The following is an 11,497-nucleotide window of genomic DNA, read 5'->3' as shown; positions in this document are numbered from 1 at the left end:
AGTAAATAGGCATCTCGCATTATAATATCACCATTTAGTTCTTAAAAGTAAAATCTGCCTTTGAATGAATAGACATTTTTACATGGGAGCGCAAATTACTCGCCACGTTATGAACTAATTTGCGAAGTCCAAATTCGGCAAAGTAAGGCAGCTTCTATTTTCTTTTCTTTCTAGCTTGTATTTAGTTAAGACACTTTTACAAATGTCTCATAATTTACTTACCCCAGTAAACAACGATGAGCACACTTGAGAATCGCTACATTGTAATGTGATAGTATATGTTTCTTAAACTGATCCATATAATACGGTGTGAATAAGCTTAAAATAAAGTAAAATAATGCTTACTTATGGAATGTAATACGACAATTGGGTTTATTCTCTTTTTCACATCTATTTTTACAAGTTTTCATATCACAAGTCAACATTTTGCCTTGTTATTTCGTAAAATGAACCGATGATGCCTCGACCATAGTTCGCACAAGAATGATGACGTCACGTTTTCAAATTTCACTTGAGGCCATATGCGAGCCCAGCCGGCTCAATGGAACCGGTATGGGGAGTGGGGATAATACGCTTTTAATCACTTAGGGCAGGTCTACTAATATTCATATGTCTATGGTAAAAACGCAGTAAAGCGAGCACTGCATAAATGTATTGTATGTTTCCGAGTCCGTCCGCGCGAGTGTCGCCAGCTCATGGGTGACCTTCAGGCTGACCGATTCCGAATCCAAAGACCATTTTATGTAACCGGCATAGATTATGCAGGTCCAATTTTAATTAAGTCTGGTTTAACCAGAAATGCTAAGAGTGTAAATTAACTATTTTTGTAAATTAACTATTGCTTCTCATTCTTCAATTTTCGATTTAAAAATAATTAATTCAATTAAATTACTATTCGCAGGTTGGTGAGAAGCAATCTAGAGTATAATTAGGCAATCTTGACTCCATTGTGTAAGATTCACGAACTAAAAAATCGAGAGAGTGCAGAATAAATTTCTAAGATTTATTAATTATAAATTAGGAATTCCAGTCGAAGATCCTAATAACACCTTTTTAATGGACTTACTAAATTTGACCGACTTATCATCAAGGCGCACAACGACTGATTTATTTTGTCTCTTCAAGATAGCGAATGGAAATTAGACGCCATGGACTTAAGGGACCTTATTACTTTGCATTTACCTACGCGAAAGACAAAACAGACTGCTCCCTATAATGTTCCAAAGTCTGCTAGTATTTATATCGAAAATTCGCCAATTCAGAGGCTACACAGACTATGTATTAAGTATAGTTCAATCGATGTTTACCGCCACCACTCGGTGACTAAAAATCAACATATTAGATTTTTTGTAACTGATCTCTTAAATTTATTTTTTCTTACAAGCCCACTTTACATATATAAATTTTTCTATGTTCTATAAAACACCCAATCAGGCGTAATAAATGTCTGTTGATTACAAATTTGCTTTACAACAAACCGTTCTGTTATTTGTTGTAGTGATGTTAAGCTATGTTCTGTATAATAAATTTATATTTATTTTACCAACATCAAAAATGTTACTAAATATTGTTCCGCAACTACTTTTATAGTACCTTAATTACCTATTCTCTACTATTATTATTATATGTATTTATCGAACAACTATTACTTCAATGTACAACACTAAACGATAACTAGTATTGTAGCTTCTTATATTGTCCGGACTCTATTATCCTATTTATTGTACTTCTGATCAGCTTACCTTAAATAACGCGAATTAATCAAATGAAATTTACTTTACGGAATTTGAAACCGCGATCCCTGGAATGCTAGCCTAGAGCCTCACCCCTCGAACGCGAAAGCTGTCAAAAACCAGGAGCGTAGTTTAATGTTTTTGTATTTAGTTTCTAGATGTATTTAAAAATATCTTTATATTCTAGCAATTGTCACTCTGTTCTCTCAGGCTTGTTTTTACAATGTGCGAATTGTTATCAAGGTTGCATTAATATGGAGGCTTTTACCGTCAAGGCGGAACCTGAACCCCGTGAAGAAGATAAAGGAGGATTTCCTTATATGGAAATTGACATAAACCTGCCGGATGTTAAAAAGGAATGCTTAGAACGCTTTGAAAGAATTAACCAGATAGCAGGTAAAATCGCTTTTTTACAATTCGTCCTATCCCATATTTATTTTTTTTACAAATAACTGTGCTTATTTTTACTTAATGTACGTCCTTCTTAAGCCTTCTCTATTCATATTTTTTTTATATATTTGTCGACAGATCTGATGAGGCATCCTGTAGCACAGCTATAATCTTGTCCCCATTGTAGCTACTCCTGCTCTAGGAAGTCAAATTTCGGAAGGCACTTGAATACCCACACTGGAATAAAACCTTTTTCAAGTTCCGCTTGCAACTATTCACACAGTGGAGAAAAGCTTTATTCATGTTCCCACTGTAACTATGTATGTGCTCGAAAGAGACATCTGACGAGTCACATGCTGACTCACAATGTAGAAAAAACTTTTTTATGTTCCGAATGCGACTATTCATGTTCTCTAAAGCACCATCTGACGAGCCACATGCTGACCCACAGTGGAGTAAAACCTTTTTTGTGTTCTGAGTGCACCTATTCATGTTCTCGGAAGGGAGCTTTGACGAGACACATGATGACTCACAGTGGAGAAAAACTTTTTTCATGTGCTAAATGCAACTATTTATGTTCACAAAAGGCCCATCTGACGAGCCACATGCTTCTTCACAGTGGAGAAAAATCTTTCTCTTGCTCCGGCTGCAACTATTCATGTTCTCGGAAGGGAGATTTGAAGAAACACTTGATGACTCACACTGGAGAAAAGCCTTTTTCATGTTCCAAGTGTAACTACTCATGTTCTCGAAAGGGATATTTGACTAGACACGCGATGACTCACAGTCGATAAAAACCGTTTTCATGTTCTAAGTGCATTTATACACGTTTATTACGTTCTCTAAAGTACCATCTGTTTTTCACCATTCACTATTAGGCTTAAGTTTCTAACCACCTTTATATAATCAGTAAAAGTTCAAGTCTAAAAATTGTTCATCTTATATTTCATTGTTCTTCCTCCATATCACTTTCTTCAGAATCACTAAACTGTAATGGCATTACTGACATTCTTCAACATTCAGATAAATTATCTGCAACGATTTCGTCATCACTTTCTTCATTTTTAAGAATCCATTTTGAAAGGTTTGAAAAAGTAAATATAAATATTATCTCCTCGGAACACAACGATACGACAATTTGCTTTTTAAAAATTGGCATGCACTTGTGAATATTTATTATTGTCCGCCTAACTGTGTTTGCCGATACCTGCTTTTGTTAAATGCGCCCGACACTCTCCGCTCGCTCGCACCTAGGAGTTGAGTGGGTGCGGAACAGAGATAGAGAGATTTGTTTCGGGTTTCAGGGTAATAAAAACCCTCGTTCCAGGAATTGAATTATTACAATAACAGAATATGTTATCTAAATTACTTATGTATTTCGTCGATCTTCAAACTCAATACCTATCAAGTGTCAGGTGTTCAATAATATAGGTCATTTTAGTTGAAATACCAATGTACACAAAAGACTCTAAGATAAATACAAAAAAGACTTGAATTGCAATTTGATAATCATTTACATATAGTTGGGACCTTTACAAAGAGATTGGTATATAATTTTCATATAAAAAAATCGGATAATTTCTTCTTTTCTGCCATTGAAATAAGGCGGACGCAGAAGGTAGAAATATCCTTCCCGACGTTAAGCATCAATCGACCGAACGGGTAGAAATTCCCTTCCGATTAAAGTGTGTTAAAACATCATCCTCGGGTTAAAAATGCATCTGGCTGCTAAAAAATTACACGAAGTAGCCTACAGATAAAACCATAGAAAAAATTGATACTTGCCACTAGAAGGTAAAGAACAGGGGCGTACAACTCTCGTCTGACCTTGTAACCCTGATGGGAGGAGTTATTCCCAACCCAAATTCTTATAGACAAAGCTGTTATGGCTGAAAGCTCAGATCTCATTGGCTCAGAGCAAAAATTGTTGTTTGATCTCTCGCTCTCTACCATAGCGAATGGTGTAACAGAAAGAGAAGCTAAGCATGGGTTATGCTGCGACAAAAATTAACGGTAATTTCCAAGACGTAATTTCGAAAGTTGAAGCATGAAGTCAGTAGTTGAAGTTTTTAGCGTAAATATTTTGAATTTACTTTCATCCATCTAAAAATAATGTTGCGTGATAGAATTCTTCAAGGTGATAAATTAATGCTGTGTTGTGTTAAAGTGTGTTATCCGGTCTATCTCCACCAATTGAAAGAAGGACCCGAACCCGTTGTTAAATACAGGTACTAACCTCTCGTTCTTTGATACAATGTTCCTAATTCCTGAATGTACTTCATTGGCTAATAATTTAATTAATTTTCCTTTTCAGACCTATCCGTATTCCGACGCGATACTATACCACGTATTAGGATGCTAAAACTGCTAAACAAAGGCACGATTACATCAAACAAGGTCATTTAAACCTCTCCAGAATTGCATCATGTAAGTACCTTATTCAGATTTAACCAGCATTTTCCATAATGTTTGCTGACGACAAAGCTGTGGAAATTATATGAAAACCTTGCAGGAGAACTTAAATAACTTCTAGTGCTGTGGCAATAATAATTAACACTTAAATATGTTACTCTTTAACTAATATTTATAAGATGTAAGTCACCTACAGTACGCTTCAACAGTGTGGAATCCTCATTTGAAGGAATATTCTGAAGGTATAGGTACACCTAATTTATATTGCAGTGAAACTCGCTCAAGAAGTTTTGTTTTCGCTCCCTACAAATTCTGCAGAAACTGCACAAACGCAATTTTTTCCCATACAAGAAAGTTCAACAGTGAATTAATCCATCACCATTAATGTCCCCTTTTTCTTAAAATATTTTTAATTAATTTTATCCATGAAATTTATTAAATATGTGTACAATACTAGAATAGTGTAATCATTGGTCTCAAATTTTGTCTTTTTCTAGGTAAGACGAAGGGCATTTTGAGCTGTTTTGGTCCGACGCAGCCCTTTCTCCCAGGAAACAGAAGACGCACAAGAGGAGATTTTGGGGACCAGACGGCAACTGTGATATGTATAACATTTGTATATATAGGTATATATAACAGACTTTTCTGTAGGCCTTTTTAAGGTATTCAATTCCGTAGTACATTATTTTGATATTCTCATAAGGTCTCGCCAGCGTTAGCAATGTAAGCGGCCAAAAATAATCTTAATATCGACTTTTCTCTGCTTTTTATCAATATGTGTCAGTGCATGTGTTATTTATCTAAACCTTCCGGAATAAATTCTCTTAATGATGGTGAAAACCTTATCAAAATCAGTTGCATAGTTAAGAAAAACTAAACGCACAAACAGACAGACGCGAATGTAACTTTATTTTATACTATTTAGAGATAATGGATTCCACCATGAATTGTCAGTATCCAAAATAGAAATATTGATTACATGTTCTTAACTTCTATTTTATAATATCTTTTGTTGTTATTATGGTTTATGTATTATTTAAATTATACCATGTAAAAGTCAAAAGGTGTTACTATTGTTGTTCGTTTAGTCACGGCCGGTCCTGAGCCAAATGGCGCATGGCGCAAGTAAAATTTTAGCGCTCCTTATCAAAACCAGTAGATGCCTAGGCCCTAGGTAGTAGATAGGCGATCACTGTAATCCATTATATTTTGATGCTTTGTATGTATGCGTAGCGTGGTTTTAGACCGTTACTTTTAATTTTTCTGTGTCTTGTTCTGTTTCATGTTTTGTTTAGATATATTAGTATTATCTTCTACTACAATGATAAATCAATGCTAAATACATCGGTTGTACTGACCCTGTTTTGTATTACTGTCCATTGTCTTTTTGAAAATAAAAAGTATTTTTATGTGTGCATATCTGGGGGTTTTTTTTATTTTCCTTTTCCTGCATTCCAATATTTTTATTTTTAAAATATAATTTTTTTGGGCTAGTGAATGAACGATGTTAGCTGGGTGCAGTTATATTGTCTATGTTTGCACTTTTTTAAATGGCCTTGAGATTTATTTATAGTCCACAATATATTTACCTGTCTGGACCAAACGACCGTTTTATTTGTGGTCGTCTGTGGTTAAGGGGGTGACAAAATGGGGCCATACAAAAAGCCCGAAGATATCGATCTACAGAGTGGTTTATTTATGCTCCTAGTCCTGACGTGTGCGGCTAAGAAAGTAAATAAATCAGTTTCCTCACACAGTCGTTTTGAAAGGGATGGTCCCCTTCAATGGCCGTATAGTATTATACAAGACGCAATTGCAATGAAATTTTCATTAACCTAGAAGGTCAGTTTCCTGATAATTATTATAATTGACTTTGACTTCATTACTGTCTATGAATAACACATGCTTTCGTTTCATCCTTTTTCCATACTCTGTTTAACCCACGTTGTTTATTTTATCATCTCATACTTCTGATAGATTTTGGTGAGTGCTAATACCTATATATGATACTAGGGCCATTGCTTTTTGCTATATATACCGCTGACATGATGCAATCTATTGAACACTGTGGCTCGCACATGTATGCTGATGACACACAACTATATTTATCGTTTGACGTAAGTAAAACTCATCTGGCAGTGTATATGGTAAATGGTGACCTACGTAGAGTTTGCAGTTGGGCAAAGGAGCATACGTTACTTCTCAATCCTCAAAAAACTGTTGCTTTATTAATGGGAACTAAGCAAAAAATATCATGCGTAAGAAATGGAGGACATGTTGTAAAAATACATGAAACCACCGTTCCCTTTGTTGATGCTGCGCGCAACCTTGGAATAATGGTGGACGGTAGATTGAGGTATGAGGAACATTTTAAAAACAGGTCACAGTGGTGCTACTCGAGGCTTCGTCTATTGTACAATATAAGAGATAACATATCAGTGAAACTACGCAAGATTATTACTGATAGTCTTGTTCTCTCAATATTGGACTATGGAGACTCAGTTTACGGTCCATCTTTATTGAAAAAAACCCAAAAACAAGTACAACGAGTCCAAAATGCATGTGTCCGATAATGCTATAATGTCCCGAGACGCGAGCATATCTCGCCTTACCTCTATCGGCATCGAATACTGAATATGTCGAACAGAAGGAAGTTACATCAAATGTGTCAACTGTTCAACTTGATGAATTCAAAGGTTCCTTCCTATCTGTTTGACAGACTGCAGTGGTCTCGTGACTCACATGCACATAGTACACGCCAAAGAGACCATTTACTTGTTCTCCCCAAACATAAAACTGCTGTTTTTGAGGGTAGTTTTAGCTACTCATCGTCAAAACTTTGGAATAAAATACCACTGCCTATTCGAACAACAACATCGTTGCAGTGCTTTAAGAAGCTCTGCAGCGAATGGTTGCTGACAGCACAGTCAACCGCACAACATCATAATTGATCGAATTTAATATGAAAGGGACACCTACTTGTGATTTTATTTTATTTTATTTTATCTGTGTATTTTATGGTAATTTAATGCTGAATTTATATTTTATTTTATTTTAAAGAAATTTGTATTTTTTATATTTGATTTATTGAATTTATTTGAATTTTGATGTTTTATTTAAATTATTAATTGAAAAATTGAATTATAATTATTATTATTAATTAAAATGTTTTATTTAAATTAAACTATTTATAAGACATTACATTAAAGGCACTGCTGAAAACCAGCTACATTCCCGGAGAAATCCGGAATGTACAGCTGAGCAGTTGCCCTTTTGACAATATAATCATATAAATCTTTGATGTATTTAATGAGGATTTAACAATTTTAAAAGAATTGGATCTCTTAACAGACAGTTGGGACTTCGTGTTTGTTATTTAATTCTGTCGAAATTAGATTCACCTACAAGATGCGCATTCGAATAACTGCAGTCTCCTACCGAGCTTCCTTCATATATACTTACATTTGAAACTCAAAGAGTTTCTTTATAACAAATGCGAAGCTCTTGTACGAGACTTACATTTTTCGACTCGCGATAGCAGTACTATTGACAAACCTCTTGCACGGAACTTTAATCAGGCTGCCAAAAAACGCACTTCAGCGCTTCTTTGCGATCTTAAGAAAGGACAGCCTGAAACAAATAGGTCCTCGAACTCCACCACTTACCTGAAGTGCTCCTGTTGCGGGGAAGACCACTCCATTTCCAAGTGCAAGGATTTGCACTCAAGTCAGTTCAGGATCGCCTACAGTTTGCTCAATCACACCGTTGGTGTTTCAATTGTCTTCATTCTTTGTTTTCATGTCAAAAATGTCAGCAAAAACATCATATTTTATTCCATCGAGACGAAAACGCTTCTTTGGAAGATCAGCATCAACACCCCATGACGTCTACGGACCAGGAGATTTCTTCTTCCGACTCTAAAATTCAGGTCCTCACCAATTTAGGAGATAAGTCCATAATACTATTGTCAACCGCCAATGTTGGCATTCGCGATTCATCCGACCGTTTCCAAACCTTTCGCGCATTGATCGATTCGGACAGTCAAGCTCACTTCATCACCGAGCTCGTAGGCATCCCTCGTCAAGCCAGTTCTCAGAGAATTAGCGGCTTAGGCCAATCTTCCGCAACCACGTCAGGAGTCACTCAATTAGAGATCGGTGGGTACGGGTTCTCTTCAACATCAAGGCACTTACGCTGCCTAGTATCTGCGGCAACATGCCAACTGTTCGTCTAGATAAGTAATCGTGGCATCAGTTGAGAGACTTGCCTCTTGCCGATCATGACTGTCATAAACCGGGACCGATTGATCTTCTTGATTGGGAAAGATAATTTTATCTTGTTTCAAAAACAGTTTTCATATTTTCAGAAATTAAAAAAATTAAATAAGAAGTACCCATAAAACATTGCAAACTGAAAAAAAGTGTTGAAAGTACTGAACGGTACATCGTAGAAATTTACCTACACGCTCGTCATATGAAAACATTACAGTTTGTAATTCTCTCTATCGCTTTTGCAATGTATGTTTTTTTATAGTTCTTGCAAAATAAATATTTGAAACGCAATGTTTGAAAGGGTCAATAAATAAATAATAATTGTCTATGACTTCCTTATTGTCTGTGTACAACTAACATATTTTTTGACACATGTTTCTTCACTGGCAGTTTCAAAACTCGAAATCTACGTAATATCCTGTAAACTAGTGTAAACTGTAAACCCACGACGTTTAATTTTTAATCACAGGATTCTAATAGCTATTGGTAAGTACTTATGCTTATATCACGCTAATCATTTTGGTAGCGGCCGTTAATCTAAATGAAACTGAGCGATCATTGATCTTTAATTTGGGCTATGGCAGGCTCAAATGCACAACCGCGCTGTATCTAACGCGACTCTCTTATCTTATCCCAATCAGTACACCCAAGTTAGGAAATCTACTGGCGTTTTGTTTGAGGAACCTGATCAGTAAATTAGACGTCTACCTATTTTAATATAAGTGTTTCGAAAGCCTTTCAAATATCGATAGTCATTGTAATGTTGGAAGCCGAATGGTGGACCCAATAAATTGTATACCGGTTCAACTTAAGATATGCTTATAGTATATGTTGAGTTATCCAACGATTGATAACGATTCTATAAAACGTTTTAAAATGTCAACTTCAAGGTCAAGATAGTCATAATAATTATATCCTAATTTGCGTTATGCATACGATATCATTGTTTTGACAAAATATTCCAAAACATTTAAAGATCATTCAAACTGGAGTTCCGTTATAACTATGTTCTGTTTCAGGTATATTTGTTTTGGCTTGTGCCAATTACCAAATCCTACCACAGCTGTGCCATGGATCTACTGAATCCAGATACTGTTGGCATAAAGAAGGATACAGAGCTCCAGGAAGAAAGTGGAGGTGAAATGCCGTATACGGATATAGATTTAGTACTCCCAGATATAAAGAAGGAATGCTTGCAAAAGCCGGAGAGTACTCAGACAGCCAGTTAGTTCGTTAGCATATTATCTAAAAAAATTGATGCTTGGGACGCAGACATTTGTCTAACTTGTGGTATACTTCGATCTGGATTGCGGGAAATAGTTAAAGAGTATTTTAGTATAATCACAGCCAGTGTATTAAGACTGTATCTCAGCGAGTACAGTACCAGAGTGATTTAATATCAAGCCACGGACGGTGGCCGATCGCCGCCCGTCTATATCCCGTAGGCCAGGGAGGTAGGTACCGCTACCACGAAACGTATCTTTGCTGGAAACATCCAAACTCCAACACAATACTTAAAATTATGTTTTGTGAATACCGCACCAGCGCCCTAACTGCTCTCAACCTTGTGTAGCAATAAGGGTATGTTGAGAAGCTGAATAGAGAGGGAAGGGGGGGGATATAGGGAAGTGAAAGCTGTGAGGTACCTTGCCAATACCATATTATCATGAAACACGGCCAAACTCATTTAAATCAACGTTTCAATTGTGTCCTTCAATCCAAGCGATACTGAGAGTATTTGCCACTTTTAAACGTGCCGCTAATATACCATATCTTTTTTGCATATTCGAAGAAAGTGATGTTAGAACTTAATTAAAATCCTTTGATCTTACAGATCGGCTGGTCTTGATAACACTCCTCCAATCCTCTTATCAAAATGTCCTGAATTAACCTTTTACTGAATTTATTAACTTTTCTCTAAAAATCGGCACCTTTCCGAAATAATCTAAAACAAGCTTCTCGTCTAAAAACCTTTAAGAAAGGTCATAACTTGGATATCTCAAACTATAGACCTATATGTATTCAGTCGTCAATCCCGATTATGAATCTGCTCTGCTCTCTAAACTCTCGCCTGAGATCAATAAAATAATCTCGCACCGGATAGATGGTTCCATTGCAAGTATTTGTACTCTAACAAACTATATGATTTATCAGGAGTATTTATTTAATACTATGAACAAACGTCATTAAACTGACGTAGTGTACACCGAATTTAGTAAGGCTTCTGGCAAAGTCTCACAATAAATTTCAATTTTAAAATTAAAAGTATTGGAATAACGGGAAATAATTAAAGATGGCTTGAAAGTTATCTACACAAAAGAAAAATTCAGTTCAACTTTATTCGCACTTTTCATACCAGTTTAAAATCTTCACCGGCGTTCCACAGGGGTCTCATTTGGGAGCAATGTTGCTTACCTTTTTTATCAACGACATAACTACCGTTTTGATGGAATTATAATACTCCTTTTTGCTGATGATCGTAAAATTTACGAAACTGTTACAAATCTCATTGACTTTTATGTATTTCAACTGATTATTGTGAGACTACAACCCCCGTGGTGCACCCGTAATGAACTATTCCTAAATATTGAAAAATGTTAAATGTAAAATTGCCCGTAACAAAAACCCTATCATGCATCAATATACCATCAATAACATTATTCTAACAAGAGCCGATCAAATTAAGGATCA

Source organism: Hesperophylax consimilis, chromosome 17 (genome assembly GCF_061612785.1).
Source record: "Hesperophylax consimilis isolate HC1 chromosome 17, BYU_Hcon_1.0, whole genome shotgun sequence".
Lineage (NCBI taxonomy): Eukaryota > Metazoa > Arthropoda > Insecta > Trichoptera > Limnephilidae > Hesperophylax > Hesperophylax consimilis.
The sequence above is the reverse complement of the archived record's forward strand: the minus strand, read 5'-3'. Positions refer to the sequence as shown.